Genomic DNA, 16,392 nt, shown 5'->3' with positions numbered 1-16,392 from the left:
CATGATGAAACTGGCTTTCTAAGGAAAGCAAGACCAAAACTTACAAAAATCACACAGTAACAGTACCTCATATTAGAGGCGTTACGAAGGCTTTACAGAGTATAAGGAAAAGTATGAACAAGTATAAACACATCTCAATATCAACTGTTCAGATTCGATTATTGCATTCAGCATTGTTTTACAATGTAAAAAGAAGTGGTGATGGTGAAGTCAATACAGCTAGTGTGCCAAATCCCATACTAAAGTCTTTTGCATATGGTTGATATTGATACAGCACCTAACTGATAAAGATTATTCATACACTTTAAAGTGATACATAGACTACATTTTTCACCCCAAAGTCTCATATATTTGTAACATATGCAGGTACTCTTGTTCATACTTTTTGGTTAAGTGTTAGCCAAGTGCCTTCTGGAAAGATATATTTAACTTGTATTCAAATGTTTATGAAACAGAGATCACTGCAGATGTGAGCTTGCTTTGCTTGGTTTCTCTTTTGCAACCAGTGAATTACTTTATCAAGAGCAGTCGTGTTTGGAATGACAGTGGCTAAGAAGATTTTTGAGAGCATGGAAGTCATCATTCACTTCCTTTTTTCACAGATGGCTAAACGAGATGCTTTTTTTCTTTAAATCTTGAACAACACTGGTAAACCAATGTAAAAGCTTTGAAAAAGTTTTGACCAACTGTGGGGACCCTTTTGGACTTCTCTTTTATCTTTTACACAGTAGTTTGCTCACCCCAGCAATGTTTTTATCTTGACAATGAGTGCAATAATTATGCTTTGTAGTGTGTAATAGTAATCATATTTTGGTGCACTCTTTTTCAATTTGACATGCCCTTCTGTTTGTTATTATTTTATTTTTTTTATTTTGGCGGTGCATGGGTGGAGAGGTATTGTTGCTGTTGTCCTGTGTTTTAAGATGGGAGGTTAGGGGTGATTACAAGTGTGTTGTTTGTTTTTATATTGTATTGTGAAATGCATATAAATAAAATATTTTTTTAAAGAAGCAAGCAAATTAAGAAGACAATGTGTTTTTTTAAGATGACAATGATATCAGATGTAGGTTTTGGCAGGCAGCTTCAGTATTGCAGACCGTAATGGCCTATTTTTAACCATGCTGAGAATGACAGTGCAAAGAATGGAGTACTACATATACTTAACCCAGTGCTATAAGGGTCTATTATCACCACTTGTAGGATGCTCCTTGTCCAATCAGATTGCTTGGTTAAAACTGTTGTACAATATCAGTTAATTTCCAGGGTTTCGGGATTGAATCCAAAATAGTGTCAAATGTAATGCAGTGTTGTTTAGCTGTGAACAAAACACAGGTCAGAGGCAGCTTGGAATGAATTAAATGCATTTACTAAAGAGACAAACTATTGTTTAAGATGGCATAATGTTATCTGATGTGTTTTCGTGCTTCAGTGATTGGGTTGAATCTGGGTTTCAGCGGGCATCTGCTCTCCCGTCATTCCAGTACTGTGGACAGTACTAACCTCCCAAGCTGGCAAACAAAAGTTAGTGCATAATTGTTCATGCAATATAATGCCAATTATAGTTCAACTAAAATTTTCTATTTAAATTTGCATAACCTAAAGTTCTACACAGGAACTCAGATCATAATTATTGGTGGTGGGACACTCAATAAATCCACTTTTAATTTTGCCTTTAAAAACACACAAAGCCCTGATTAGCCCTGATAATTCAAAAGATGAGTCATAAACATACACTGAAAACCCTAATAAGTTAATTGGACTAAATTGATTGAGTAAACTCGTTGCCTTAATTTAATTGAGTAATGGAATCTTCCAAAACTTGCATATTTAAGTTTATTTAACTTGGCGGTTTTGTAGACTGTACTTAAATCATTCAGTTCAAGAAACTTAGCACTTATTTAATGTACTTAAAAAATTGCGTTCACTTGGTATAAATTTTTTTTAAGTGTACTTATCCATTTAAGTTAACTCAACATGAAAATGTAACTTAAACCTGTTAAACAATGTTCTTATATTTGACTGCAAGCTTTGTGCACACCGAACTGAAATAAAACAATGAACAGCATTTTTAAGCTTAGATTTTTTTTATTGACAAAATACCACAATTTTCCACCAGAAAGAATGTTGGAGAGTACTTTATTAGGCACACAGCATGTACGGCATGAGCAGCACATTCACACAGGAACCACCATCCAATTCAGCCTCAGCATGAACCAGAGCACCTTTCACACATCACCCCTTACCCACACACACACAAACAGGGCCGAAGCCACTAACCCAAACACCCTTCCCCAACATGGTGAACACACCGACATTCCCGCAAAGCATGCTGGTCGTCAGCCGCCGCCCCGCCCACGCCACATTCACATTTGTGAAAATTGACCTTTTGAAAAGGTTTTTTCCTCCAAAGGATTAATCATGATTTTGAGCTCACAACACTTGAAATCTTAAGTTTATGCATTTTGATGGTAAATAAGTTAAATGAAGTGATGGGTCCAAAATGCAAAATGCAAAATTTTAAGTAATGTTTAGTCAACATTACTTGATTGTATAAGTAAAGACAACATTAGGGTTTACAGTGTACATTGACCATTTAGCTTGCAATGATAACATAAAGATAACATTAACAGGTAAATAGTGTAGCCAAAGAGTGTGAACAGGTTACATTTGTTTTACTATTTTATAATCAGTTTAAAATCAGAAATAAACTAAAAATACTGCCAGCTGTTCTCTAGTACAAGGATTAACTCCAGATCCGTAGACAGTGACTCTGAACCCAATACGCTGAAATATGTCCTTGGATGTCAAAGTCATCAGAGCAGTGAGATAATGTGAAAGCTTCAGCAGCTTGACTTTATGTCCACAGGTAAGAGGATTCAAGCAACAGGGCCAAACAATAATTTCATTTCATCCAAAATAAATGTTCCTCTTGTAGCTGGTCCACCTTCTCACATGCCTCTGCTCTCTGTCCTAGACAAAAACTGTTCCAGAGAACAAAGGACATAATGTGTGTGTGTGTGTGTGTGTGTAAGAGAGAGAAAGAGAGAAAGAGAGAGAGATTAACACTTTATGGGTAGAAAATTGGATTGACCTCCTTAAATAAAAGATAACAGTAATACATTTTCATTCAGTCTAAGCAATGAACACCATTGGTATAGCACAGAGGTTCTCAACCTTTTGGAACTTAAGCCTCCCCAAACCTCCCCTTTCATGTGCCTCCGCCCCTTATACACACACCCTATAAATCCTCTGATAGATAGATAGATAGATATTTTTTTTATTTTATGGAACATGTTATCAAATTGTAACTATTGTAACTATTTTGAACAAGAGAACTTAAAGTAGCATCAGTTGTAACGTGTAAACGCTAAATACCGTGCAAGTATTATTTTAAGTGTAAAGTATGCTGCATTTATTTCGTTGGTTGCATTCTACAAGCATTCGCATACTATCCTCCCTAAATAATATTCAGTAGGCTGATATTATACGAATTGGGATGCAGGGTGCGCCAGTGCGTCTGCGTCTCAGCCATGACAACCTTAAAGAAATCAGTGGGACACCTGTGCTTGCTTATTTTTACAAAGAAGCGCAATTCGCGGTTCAGTGTTGGAAAGCGCAAGCCTCAGGTCATCTTCCACCTGGAGCCGATTTCGGTACTTTGTTTTCAAAGCCGTTAATTTTGAAAACCCGGCCTCGCACAGATAAGTTGAGGCGAATGGAAGAAGTAATTTTACGGCGGCGTCAGATAACTGAGGATATTCAGGCATCACGCTCAACCAAAATGACGACAGAGAGGAAGAGCTGTGTAAGTCTCGCAGTCTCATGTTGCACTTTAATTCGACTAACTGCTCCGCCACGTCAACTGGAAGGTCTTTTCCTGGGCACATAAAGGGGTCTCTGACCCAATGAACAAGCAAATGAACTGAAATCCTCAGCGAAATAACGGCCGAATTGTTGTTTTAGTCCCTCTACATGCTGAGCGACTGTATCAATCAAAGGAGAGATATTTATCCCTGTCTCTTGCACACAGTCAGCGAAGTTGGGAAACATGTCAACATTTTTATTAATCAGACGATCACCTGAAAGGTGAAACGCAATAAAATACACCCAGTGCCCAAATAATGCATTGTCTCTGTTTTTTCTTGAAAACAATTTGCGCCCCCCTTCCGATCCCCCCCCCCCCCCCCGTTGAGAACCACTGGTATAGCACATTAGAACATGCTTCAGTTCTTTTAAAATACATGTACAATAATACCTGAAGAAGCTCCATGGTAAACACTGCAGTTTGCTAAGTATAACAACTATCCTTTATAAATCTTCCGTTGAAAAGGTCTATTTCAGTGGTTTGAGATTTCAGCAGGAAAGTCTGATTGGAAAAAAAAATAAAAATAAAATAAAAATAAGAACATGAACCTCCAATAGCATGTACTAACATAAAAAATAATTCATGAAAAAGAGCATAATGAAATAACTGGCTAAAAGACAAGTTATATACTACCTGGTCAAAAAACGGTTTAGAAGGGTTAAAATATTATGTTTCATCAAGCAAAGAAAAAATGTAAAAATACTGGAACTGGGCTAAGAATCCTTCAACACATTATCAAAACCTGAAAGAATTGTGGTTGGAAAAAAATTATGAATAGGGACTTACTTGAATACTTGGTGAAGTTGCAACAGTAAAAATCATAGCTGTGATTAATTGTGAAAGTAAAAGCATTTCCATAAACAACAAATTTCATTTTCAATTTTCATGATTTTTCTTGCTATGGACAGTTCCCAATGCCAGTAATTTGAGGAACAGTTGTGTCACCTTAGTTACCTTTTTTGTTTTTTGCTTGATGTAGGCCATGAAGCTTATGCATTTTAGAAGAATGGAATGATTAGTCCAGACCTTCCTGGCTTTTAACACAGAGAAGCAAGTTTTTTTTTTTTTGTTGTTGTTTTTTAACTGTTTTTACTATAATGATTTTAACCTAATGGTGGTTTTCTGTGGGGTTTAGTTTCTCCACACTAAGCTCATCAAACCAGTCTTAAATGACCTACCTCTGTGCACAGGTGCACAGTTATTCTGAAACAGGAAAGGGCCTTCTTTAGACTTTTGCCTAAAATGTTGGAGGCATACATACAGATTTTTGGACCTACTAAACTCTGTTCTGAGCTTTGGTAATCTACCTTCTCGTGGCTGTTTATTTCACAATACCACTTACCACTTGACTGGGGTAGACCTAGCAAGGTAAAAAGTTCAAAAACACACTTGTGGCAAACGTGGCATCCTATAACACCCCTAAATTTGACGTCACTGAGTTCTTGAGTACCACTGCTACCACTGAGATTTCTTGAAATCAATAATTAAGAGGGCTGCCCACAAACATCGGTGATATAGCTTACTGTATATTAGACTAATTTATGATGCTTATATTTCTAAGATGTAGGAAAATAAGAATAAAGATTGTAAACATACTGTATGTCAACTATCATTTTATATCAAGTCTCAAATGATCAGAGTACGACAGTGACAATATGGATCAGGTTAATTGGCATATTGTTGAAGCTCCCTAGTTAATATGCCTGACAGGTCTCCAAAATGTGTATGGTAAGTTTCTAGATTAAATGCTAGCCAATCAGAACTCAGAAGCCAAAATGGCTTAGCATTCCCAAATGTTTTGTGGCTTTTCCAGCCCTTGAAACAAAGCAAAGAGAGAATTTTTTTTCAGTAGCAAATGATTTAATATGTGTATAATTAAGAGGTTAGATTCACTAAAACCCCCTTAATGTTTACTGATGTCAAAGTTTAAACAAAACTGAAAGATAAAGGTAGCTGCTAGAGGTTAGCTGCTAACCAAGCAGTTTTAGCTCTTACGAGGATGAACAAGAGCTGAAGTTCCAGTTAAAAATTCCAATTTCTAAACAGATGAAGCTGAGAGTATAATTGTGAAGAAATGGGAAAAGGAAAGGTGCATAATGCTTGCATTCATTTACGTATGCAAACATTGTTAACGTATGGTTAAACGATACATTTAGGTATTTCATTTATACCCAATTTTAGAACAGGTCTAGAAATAATACACATTTTATAAAACACTTACTGTGCATTGGACATCAGCAACATCTTAATATGTAGTCTAACTTTTATTGATTACAAAAAGATAATTGACAGGTATTATGAACAAGTATTTATAAAAAAAAATCTATGAATGACTTTCAGAAATGTAATAACTGTGAATTTTGTTTATATTAAACAATTTTACTGAGCTATGAGTAATGGGTAGAAATTTAAAAACCAAAATATTTGAATCATCCCATGTATACACACCTGAACGTTCATGTTTTTTTGTAATTAGCCAGGCACTGGCAGTGCAAAGAGCAGAAATGATGGGGGAAAAGTGGTCTGACTCTGATTGTTGCATAATTATTGGTACAAGATAAGCTGTTGTACATATTTCAGAAACAGGATCTGCTCACTTTTATGCACCGTGCTTCTGTCATAATAAATCTACAGGTGTTCCTATTAAAGTGACTGGTGAGTGTATGTATTGGTTAGGTACATGTCATCTAGTTATAAAGGACATAATAATATAGGAATACCTTGCAATGTTGAGTTGACTTTCTTTCACACCCATCTGCTCTGGAGAGAAGTGTAGTGGCTGGTATGTTGTTCGTGTCCTTCGAATGCGGTCTTGACGCTTTCAGGGCGGCTTGACAGTGTTTCTTCTCGTGTGTGAGAGTGTTTCTGTTGATCTCCCCTGACACTCCTGTACACACGCTTTTAGGATCCTGTCCTTCAGCAGGCAGTCCTATACACAGAACCACGTGTTCGGTAAAAGTTTGGGCTATCCCTTGTGCATGTTGATCATGAAGATCCGCGCACTTAGACAGTGTCCATATCAAAATGATTTTTTTTCTCAAAGGTTTTACGATGTGATTTCGCACATTTTATTCCCACCGTCACCACCCCAAATCAGTACGCGTTATAAATAATCTTAACCCTGATTACATTATATTAAGATTGAAAAACTAAACACTGTGATTATGAAAGGATAGGAAAAAACAATCAGTTGTCCACTTTTTTGTGCATGTTAAGAATGCAAAGCACACAGCCGAGGATGGCCTCCTTGGACTCCTGCGAGCTGAGACGCTCCCAAACGAGGCGCAGCGCGGCAGAAAGATGCGCAGCCGCAGTGGAGACGCTTCTGCTGAGAAACCGAGCTGCTGCGCTCATTAAACTGCTGCCGAGGAGCCGGAAGATCGCCGAGCGAATCAAGAGAAGAACTGCGGGCATGATGAGAGAGAGAGAAAGTCGGAGAGAGAGATGAAAGAAAAACAAGAGGAAGCTTTCATGAAGGATGGATAAAGTCACCGTAATCAGGGTAGCTTGAAACTCTTCGCCCGCGTCCTCGTGGCACCATCAAACAGTTATAAAACGAACATAGCTGTGACAGTAATGTCAACTGGAAAATAAAGGATTTAAAAAGAACTGAAGAGTCGGTGGACTCCGTGCCTTTGTGTCAGCTTAACTGAGACTTTTTTGGCATATCCCTGGTTCTTGAATGTGCGTGTTGTTTGGGGGCAGCTGTTTTGGGGTTGGGGAGCAGACAGCATTTGTTCAGTGAATACCGAGGCATGACCGTCCACAAGACAGGGCTAAAGTCGCCCAAGCAACTGCTTATTTGCTCATAATGATTATTATTATAGCTGACAAATGTACCTGGCAAACACTGAGTGTTGATTAGATGTCAATTCAAGGTTTCAATCAGGTCGACCTATCATCATCATGGTTTTACCCAACTATATTTGACATATCATTAAAAACCTGGCTAGGAAATATTACTAGTAAGTATATAAAATACAAAGACAGTATTAAAGGTAATATATTTTTGTGTGGAACATTACTATTTTATAATACATCCATTAATTTGACCGTTTGAATAAAAAAATAATGTTACACGCTGTAAGTGTAGAGAGGTGAGCATCCATTTAGTTTGTGGGCACATGCTCAATTCATGCTTGTGTACATCTGGACTCTTAAATAACATATTGCTAACCATGCTTTATAGAATTGCCTCTCCAGAGATAAACAGGATTTCTACTGTATGAATAGTAAATTACTCAAACTTCAAATGAAACATTCTAATATTCTTGATACTCATAGACTTATTATATGAAATATTTCACTTTATAGGTAATGAATCCAGAGTATACAAGTTTACATTTTTGAAATAAATTACAAAAAATATTTTAAAAGATATTTATTTATTTATTTTTACAAATACTTAATTCTATCAGGGGATAACATTTATTAAATATCTCAGTAATGATTCAAGTTACTTGCATGCGTGTCTCCTTGAGGTTATAATCCATAGAGAGGGAATGCCAGCTGGAAAAAGGTCAAACAACAGCAAATGTGTTTCAGCATTTGTTACTCATGAGACATCTGGTCAAGTAACAGGTGTTTTAGGCTTTTTACTGATGGCTCATCTTTCTAATGGGTAATTTATGTTCTAATTTCTGTGTACATGTCGAAATAAGTAAATTATGAATCAGATGCTTTAAAATACTACTCACTGGTCCTTAGAAGTTGTTATTACAGTATTATTGTTTAACTGATGAAATTGCAACAACTGTGGATACAAATCATGAAATTCCAAATCATGGATAAATCAACTAGAATATTGGAACACATGATAATTAAATATGAAAGCCACATTATATAGATAATATTATGAGGACAGTATTCTGTCATCTTATAAATATTTCCAAGATAAGGAATATATGCCCACCATGTCATTGATCACTTAGGTTTTTTGATTGTGGAGTGACTGGTTGCTTTACATACTAGGGAGTCCTTCTGTTTCTTTCTGGCTCTCCTTTTTAGTTATGCCATCATAGCTACTCTTGCCAGAGTCCCTGCTTGCACTCTGCAGTAAATACAGTTGTGTTCAAAATAATAGCAGTGTGTTGAAAAAAGTGAGTAAAGCTCCATATCTGTATAATAACTCTTCATTTAAATCACACAAATGCATTGGACACTCTGCACGTTCTATCCTGAATTACAACATAAAGAAAAATTAACTAAATGTATTATTAGTTTACAAAAAGTGAAGAAAAACAAATTAGTCTGTTCAAAAAAATTGCAGTGTCATCATTAATCTTTACAAAGTGATAATTTACAGTTTAAACAAAATGCTTGAAGTTTAATCTTTCTTGCATCTCTGAACTAATATTTAGGAGTATAACCATGGTTTTTGGAAACTGCTTCATATGTGTACTGCATGGAGTCAACCAACTTCTGGCACCGTTGAACAGGTATTCCAGCCCAAGAAACAGCATTTTTAATGTCAGGCCACAAGTTTACTATTGGATTAAGGTCTGGGGATTGGGCTGGCCACTCCATAACGTTAATCTTGTTGGTCTGGAACCAAGATGCTGCTCCTTACTGGTGTGTTTGGGGTTGTTGTCTTGTTGAAACATCCATTTTAAGGGCATTTCCTCTTCGGCATAAGGCTACGTGACCTTTAATTATTGTGATGTACTCAAATTGATCCATGATCCCTGAAATGTGATAAATAGGCCCAACACCGTAGTACGAGAAGCATCCCCATACATGTATCATGATCCTTGTCCCTCCATGCTTGAATTCAGTGTTTGGGGTCGCCTGACAAACAGCATTTAATATCATTTTAGCAGAGCAGCCTATCATTTTCTGCACTTCTTTGTATATTTTTCCACCTCTAATCAACTTTTGAATTGTTCTTCTGAACAATGTCTGGAACCCCCCATTTTATTTTCAGAGAGAAATGCACAGGACAACCTTTTCTGCATTTATCCTTGAATTTTTTTCATCCTTAAATTTGTTTGACACCTGTTTTTTACAGAACACACTGCTATTATTTTGAACATGACCCTTTTCAATTAATGAATTAATTACTCAGAATCAGGTGCATGCAAGTCATGACTGTTGGGTCTGTCGTTTTCTATTACTCCACTACACTCACAAGTAAAATATTTACCATGAAGAAATATAATTTCTCCCCAAAACAATTATTGATCTGTTTACTGATGTTGGACTGCTATAATTTTGAACACTACTGTATACATTCACCTTATATACTATGTGACTGTGATCATATCTAACTGTTATCTCTTATGTTCTCTCCTCTTCTCTCTCTGGCGAGCTACACATGCTGCTCCTGACCAGACTCCCACTGCCCTCTGGACTTGTCTGACTCATCCTGGTGCCCTGCTTCTGGCTGGAGATCTCATCACATAAAGACCCCATGTGGTCTGCTTGGAATGTGTGTGGTGACCAGGGACTTGTACACTTTAACTTAGAGATGATCCTGGGCTGATACAGACAGCTGTTCTCTGATAACTTCTGTCTGGAGAGTTCAGGACTAGAATTTCCTACATTCTACCCGAGTCTCCAATAATAAACTGGACTCCATATTAGCTTAAAGATATCATTTGCTATATTGAACTTACAGCTGTCTGTCAATGCTGCACAACAATTCCTGCTATCTGATATCACCCAAATGAAGATGGGTTTCTATGTTGAGTCTGGTTCCTTTCTATTGCCAAATCAGAGTTTTCCCTTGCCACTGTCACCCTCAACTTGTTTATCCGGAACAATCTGATCGTTTTGAATTATACTTATTTTCTCATATTTCATATGTTTCCATAACTTTTGATTCTGAAAAACTGCTTTGCATCAATGACCATTGTTAAAAGTGCTATATGAATAAAATTAAATTCAATTAAATATAGTGATGTATACAATAAAGTGGGGGAAGTAATATTGTCACTTGTATATTTTTTGTCAATGCTACATTTACTCTCTCCTTCTCTTCTCTCTCTGTCGAGCTATACATACTGCTCCTGACCAGACTCCCCCTTCCCTCTCGACTTCTCCTTTCCTTTCCTCTCCTCTGTTTACATTTCTGGTAAGGGTTTCTAACATTATGTATGTACTTTCCCATGTCTCTTTTGCTTACCCATTTCTTTGTTCTGTGTTTTACGTCCATAAAACAACCTCCTCCTTGCACTTTCTTATTCCTTATATGGTAATACTTCCTATTCAATTTGTGTAATACACATGAAATATCACTATCTTGGAGTAATAAATAGAAAATTATAACTTTCTCTCTACTATAGATGGGAAAGTGGTATAGCACTGTGGCCTCACACCTCCAGAGTCAAGACTCCAGGCCTCCTGCGACCCTAAATAGGATAACTAGTATTTAAAATAAAGAGTGAGTGAATTGTTTAATAAAACTGGCAATTGGCATTTTTTATATGAACATGACAGCAAGACCAAGGAAAAAGTATTGCAAACTGACATAATATTTTGTGCATATTTTGAAAAGTCCAGCGAATGATCAAATACTTGCTTAAACATTTCCAGGAAGTGCTTTTATCACCTTTATTCCATACAACTGGAGCTGATTTTAAGGCTTTTCCAGTGACCATGTCGATTTGCGCATTTTTTTCTTTTTCGTTGACATTGTCTAGTCTAGTAAAGAAGAATGAGCACTGCAAAATAAAACCTGTACATTGACACCGCTGTATTTGTCCAGGCTAGCCACCAGGATATGATTATGTGTGATCAAGCGAAGTTCTAGGGGCTGGACTAACCGCGCTGCCAGACATTTTCTTGGTGAGTTGGTCCACAACTTGTTGCATCCTTTTCGAAGTTTTGCAGACGCTGTATTATGTCCATACAAATCTGGCAACATCTTGATGGAGCTTGTTTAGAACTCATGCCTGATTTAGGAGGGCTTCCCAAGTGTTTATAAGGTTTATATTAAAAAAAGGCAAGGATTGAGCAAAGTACAGTGCGCCTATATTAGATCAGCTTCAGACCAAACACCGAACCAGAACCAGCACTCCTGACTCACTTTGTCCAATTGTGTGGCACCCCTGTTTTTAAGACTACCTCCCCAGCACACCACCGCATAGAAAAGCACACTGGCGATGACCTGATGATAAAATATCATCAGGAGCTTTTTACAGATGTTGAAAGATCCTAGTCGCCTGAAAAAAAAAAAAAAAAACAGTCAGCTTTGACCTTTCTTGTACAGATTGTCAGTGTTCAAGAAAGGTCAAAGCTGGCTGTTTTTCCTCAGGTGACCAAGGAATTTTTATCAACCGATTTTACATAGTGCACACTATTGGCCATAGCAAAAAAATAACCTGTTCAGCTTAATACCCGACTTGAATTGATAGGATTTTTTTTAGAGAATAATTAAAATAAATTTTAATCTACTTTAGCCAACTAGGGCCATGTGTGTTTGTACAAACCACAGTGGTATAGGCAACTAAAATATGAATTCAGAGTTTGTGTGTCAACAGTGGTTGATAAATGGTGGCATTTAGTGGCAGCTGCTATGTTTAAAAGACAATTTCACTGTTGTCTGTATTTCTGCAAATGACACCAGCTGCAATACTGCTTAAAAATAACCAATCACAGCCCTTGAAGCTGACCCTGCCTTAAACAGAGCTTTTTGAAACAGGCTTGCCTGTTCCACCTGTTATAGTTCGACAATTCAGCTGTTAAACTCACCACTTGTTAAACAACCCTCACCCACCCCCTCTCATACATACACACAAACACACGCAAATTTTTTCATTTAAGTAATGAGGACTCCCAACTGAGAGTAAAAGGGATTGGGAGACTTATTTGTCGCCATTGTTCACAAGCACATAAGACTTATGTTAATGAAACGCCAATATAAGACACATACAGTAGTGTTCAAAATTATAGCAGTCCAACATCAGTAAACAGATCAATAATTGTTTTTGGGAGAAATTATATTTCTTCATGGTAAATATTTTATTTGTAGGTGGAGTGGAGTAATAGAAAACAACAGACCCAACAGTCATGACTTGCATGCACCTGATTCTGAGTAATTGATTCATTAATTGAAAAGGGGCATGTTAACAATACTAGCAGTGTGGAGTTCAATTAGAGAGGTAAATTATTCGGTGAAAAACAGATGTCAAATTAATTAAAGGTTTAAAAAATTCAAGGATAAATGCAGAAAAGGTTGTCCTGTGCATTTCTCTCTAGACAATACTTAGAGGTCATGTTGCCTTATGCCGAAGAGGAAATGCCCTTGAAATGGATGTTTCAACAAGACAACAACCCCAAACACACCAGTAAGGAGCAGCATCTTGGTTCCAGACCAACAAGATTAACGTTATGGACTGGCCAGCCCAATCCCCAGACCTTAATCCAATAGAAAACTTGTGGCCTGACATTAAAAATGCTGTTTCTTGGGCTGGAATACCTGTTCAACGGTGCCAGGAGTTGGTTGACTCCATGCAGCACAGATATGAAGCAGTTCTCAGAAACCATGGTTATACATAATATAAATATTAGTTCAGAGATGCACAAGAAACTTATTAAACTTCAAGCGTTTTTGTTTAAACTGTAAATTCATCACTTTGTAAAGATGAATGATGACACTGCAATTTTTTTTCCTTCACTTTCTGTAAACTAATAACACATTTAGTTAATTTTTCTTCATGTTGTGATTCAGAATAGAACGTGCAGGGTGTCCAATGCATTTGTGTGATTTAAATGAAAAGTTATTATATGGATATGGAGATTTACTCACTTTTTTTCAACACACTGCTATTATTTTTAACACAACCGTATTAAGCCTAAAAGCTTTTCCCGTTTACGGTTACAGGAGGCCTGGATCTATCTCAGGGGATTTCGAACATGAGACAGAATACACCCTGGACGAGATGCTAGTCCATCACAGGGCATAAGCACCCACACACTTACACACTACTGGCAATTTAGAAACATCGATTAGCTCAATCTGCATGTTTTTGGACTGTAGGAGGAAACGGGGAGAACATGTAACCTCTGCACATACAGATCCAAAAGGCTTGAACCCTTAACCCTGGAGATGAGAGGCCACTGTTCTAAACACTACACCATTGTGCTGCCAGATAGTATTTATATTTAAATACATTTTCTCATGTTTACAAATTAAGATTCAATAATTATATTTAAGAATATGTCATGTAAGAGAAGTAGTAGAAATTAATGGAATGGTCTCAACTGTAATACAATTTAAGGTGTGAAATTAATTCACAAAGTCAACTAATGCATTTAGAAACATTCAGGAAATCATACCAGCTTAAAAGTTACTAGTACCTATAGCCAAATAGCAGTAAAGTAAATAATATTGTTTGCAAACGTTAACAAAAAAAAAAGGCAGCAAAACATCATTTAATTGATCAGGATCAGTTCACTGGGTGAGTAGGCCCAAGTGAGATGTGATATCCTCTCCCACCAGAGATTTCTGAGTACATAAAAAAGGTAGTATACCTACCCCATGTGGTGTGGTCGAAACAATTCTGTAGGTAGTATGCCTCGTGTGGTCTGCTCGGATGTGTGTGGTGATTGGGCACGGTTCCACTTTTTCACAAAGATGGTCCTGCCCTTGTCTGATGCAGACAGGTGTTCTCGGAGGAATCGTGACTGGAATTCCCTACCTGAGTCTTCAGTAACCAGCTGGACTCCATATTAACTTAACACATCTCCAGTTATACAGTACTGAACGTCCAGCCTCCTAACACACTGTCTGACTGCAGATCAATACCTGTTCTCCATTTCACCCAAATGAGGATGAGTTCCCTGTTGAGTCTGGTTCCTTTCAAGGTTTCTTCCTATTACCATCTCAGGGAGTTTTTCCTTGCCACTGTCGCCCTCGGCTTGCTCATCAGGGACAATCATATAACTTTGATTCATACACATTCACATTTCATACAAACTTCTATAATTCTCTTGATTGTGTAAAACTGCTTTGCGATAATGACAATTGTTAAAATTGAATTAGATTGAATAGTACAGGTATACATTACGGTATGATATACCTCACCCCTCAATCTGGTGCAATAATTAAGCAATATCACAGGAAAGGGAGTGCTGTTAATATATGAAAAACAACTTGGCTGTGATGGGAACCACACACATGAAGGTATTCTTAAACAGCACAAACAGCATTTATTATCAAGAGTACTTTTTGTTTGATATTTAAAAAGTTATTTTGGTCTACCAACACACATCATTCTGAAACTGGCAAAGCTGACCAATCAGCAGTTAGTAAAATTAACAGGAAAGTAGTTTTTAAACCTTACCAGTACTATGTAGCCAAAAGGTGAGGATTATAAAACATGAAGGTAGTGGACAGATCTGTAAATTCGATCTAGTTTCTATTTATATTTCCCTTTCTGCCTTCTGCTTTAGAAAGTCAGCTCCAATAACTGCTGAGTTCCAGGGTTAACCCCCAAATAACGTTAAACAGAAATTAATTTATTAATGATAAATTATTTTATAATTAATATAATGAGACATGGTGTTTAAAATCGCATTATCACATTTTTTTTTTCTCGCCAAAATGCGTCCGTAGCTGGTTTTGAATGTGCATTTTACCAGGTAACTGTTCTCTCCTTAGTACTGTGTTCTATATAGTGACCTACTTTCACCCATGCTGCGAGTGCCAGTTAGCATAATTAACGAGTGTAGAACACATGGAACAACCACAAACACAAATGTATTTTACTGGAACTTTATGTAATAGACCAACACAAAGTGTCGCATAATTGTGAAATGCAAAGAAAATGGTAAACGTTTTTCTTTAAATAATCATCTACAAAAATGCATTTGTATTCAGACCCCCCTTTACTCTTTTTCTAATTAGAATCCACTAAAATGACTTCTAAAGTCATTTTATGTAAAGCCCTCAGAGGAACATTAGTGAACAAAAAGCATAATGAAACTTAAAAAACACATCAGACAAGTCAGGGATAAAGTTGTGGAGTAGGGTTAGGTTATGAATAAATCATCCAAGCTTTAAACATCACAGTGCACTGTTCAATCCATAATTATGAAAATGAAAACTGTATGGTATAATTGCATACCTACCAAGACATGCCCGTTTACCTAAATTGACAGGCTGGGCAAGGAGAGCATAAATTTTTGAGAAGCAGCCAAAAGGCCTATGGTAACTCTGGAAGAGCTGTAGAGATCCACAGCTCAAACTTCAGCTATTGATGAAATGAACGCCATAAGAAGTCCTGTATGCAGTTTGCGACAAGCCATGTGGGAGACACAGCAAACATATGGAAAAGGTGCCTTTGTTTGTGTGTGTGTGTGTGTGTGTGTGTGTGTGTGTGTGTGTGTGTGTGTGTGAGAGAGAGAGAGAGAGAGAGAGAGAGAGAGAGAGTTAATTGCATTTTGGCCTGAATGCAACAAACACTGCACATCACCATGAAGTTGGAGTTGGAGCCAAATAATACAGGGCGATCCTAGAGTCTGCAAAAGACTTAAAACTGGGGCGGAGATTCACCTTACAGTAGGTCAAAGACCCTAAACATACA

General features: G+C 37.1%; 1 long non-coding RNA gene across 1 annotated transcript; it reads right to left on the bottom strand.

Annotated features, from left to right (window-relative positions):
• Positions 1 to 2,008: 2,008 nt before the first annotated feature.
• On the bottom strand, positions 2,009 to 7,030 carry LOC128529245 (uncharacterized). Its single transcript, XR_008361030.1, has 3 exons — positions 6,586 to 7,030; positions 4,256 to 4,366; positions 2,009 to 2,981 (listed from the first exon to the last, which is right to left on the bottom strand). It is a non-coding gene; the product is annotated as an uncharacterized LOC128529245 (long non-coding RNA).
• Between the last annotated feature and the right edge of the window lie 9,362 nt (positions 7,031 to 16,392).

The sequence above is a fragment of the Clarias gariepinus genome, chromosome 8 (genome assembly GCF_024256425.1).
Source record: "Clarias gariepinus isolate MV-2021 ecotype Netherlands chromosome 8, CGAR_prim_01v2, whole genome shotgun sequence".
Classification (NCBI taxonomy): Eukaryota; Metazoa; Chordata; class Actinopteri; order Siluriformes; family Clariidae; genus Clarias; species Clarias gariepinus.
This window is presented reverse-complemented; position numbering and strand designations above follow the sequence as displayed.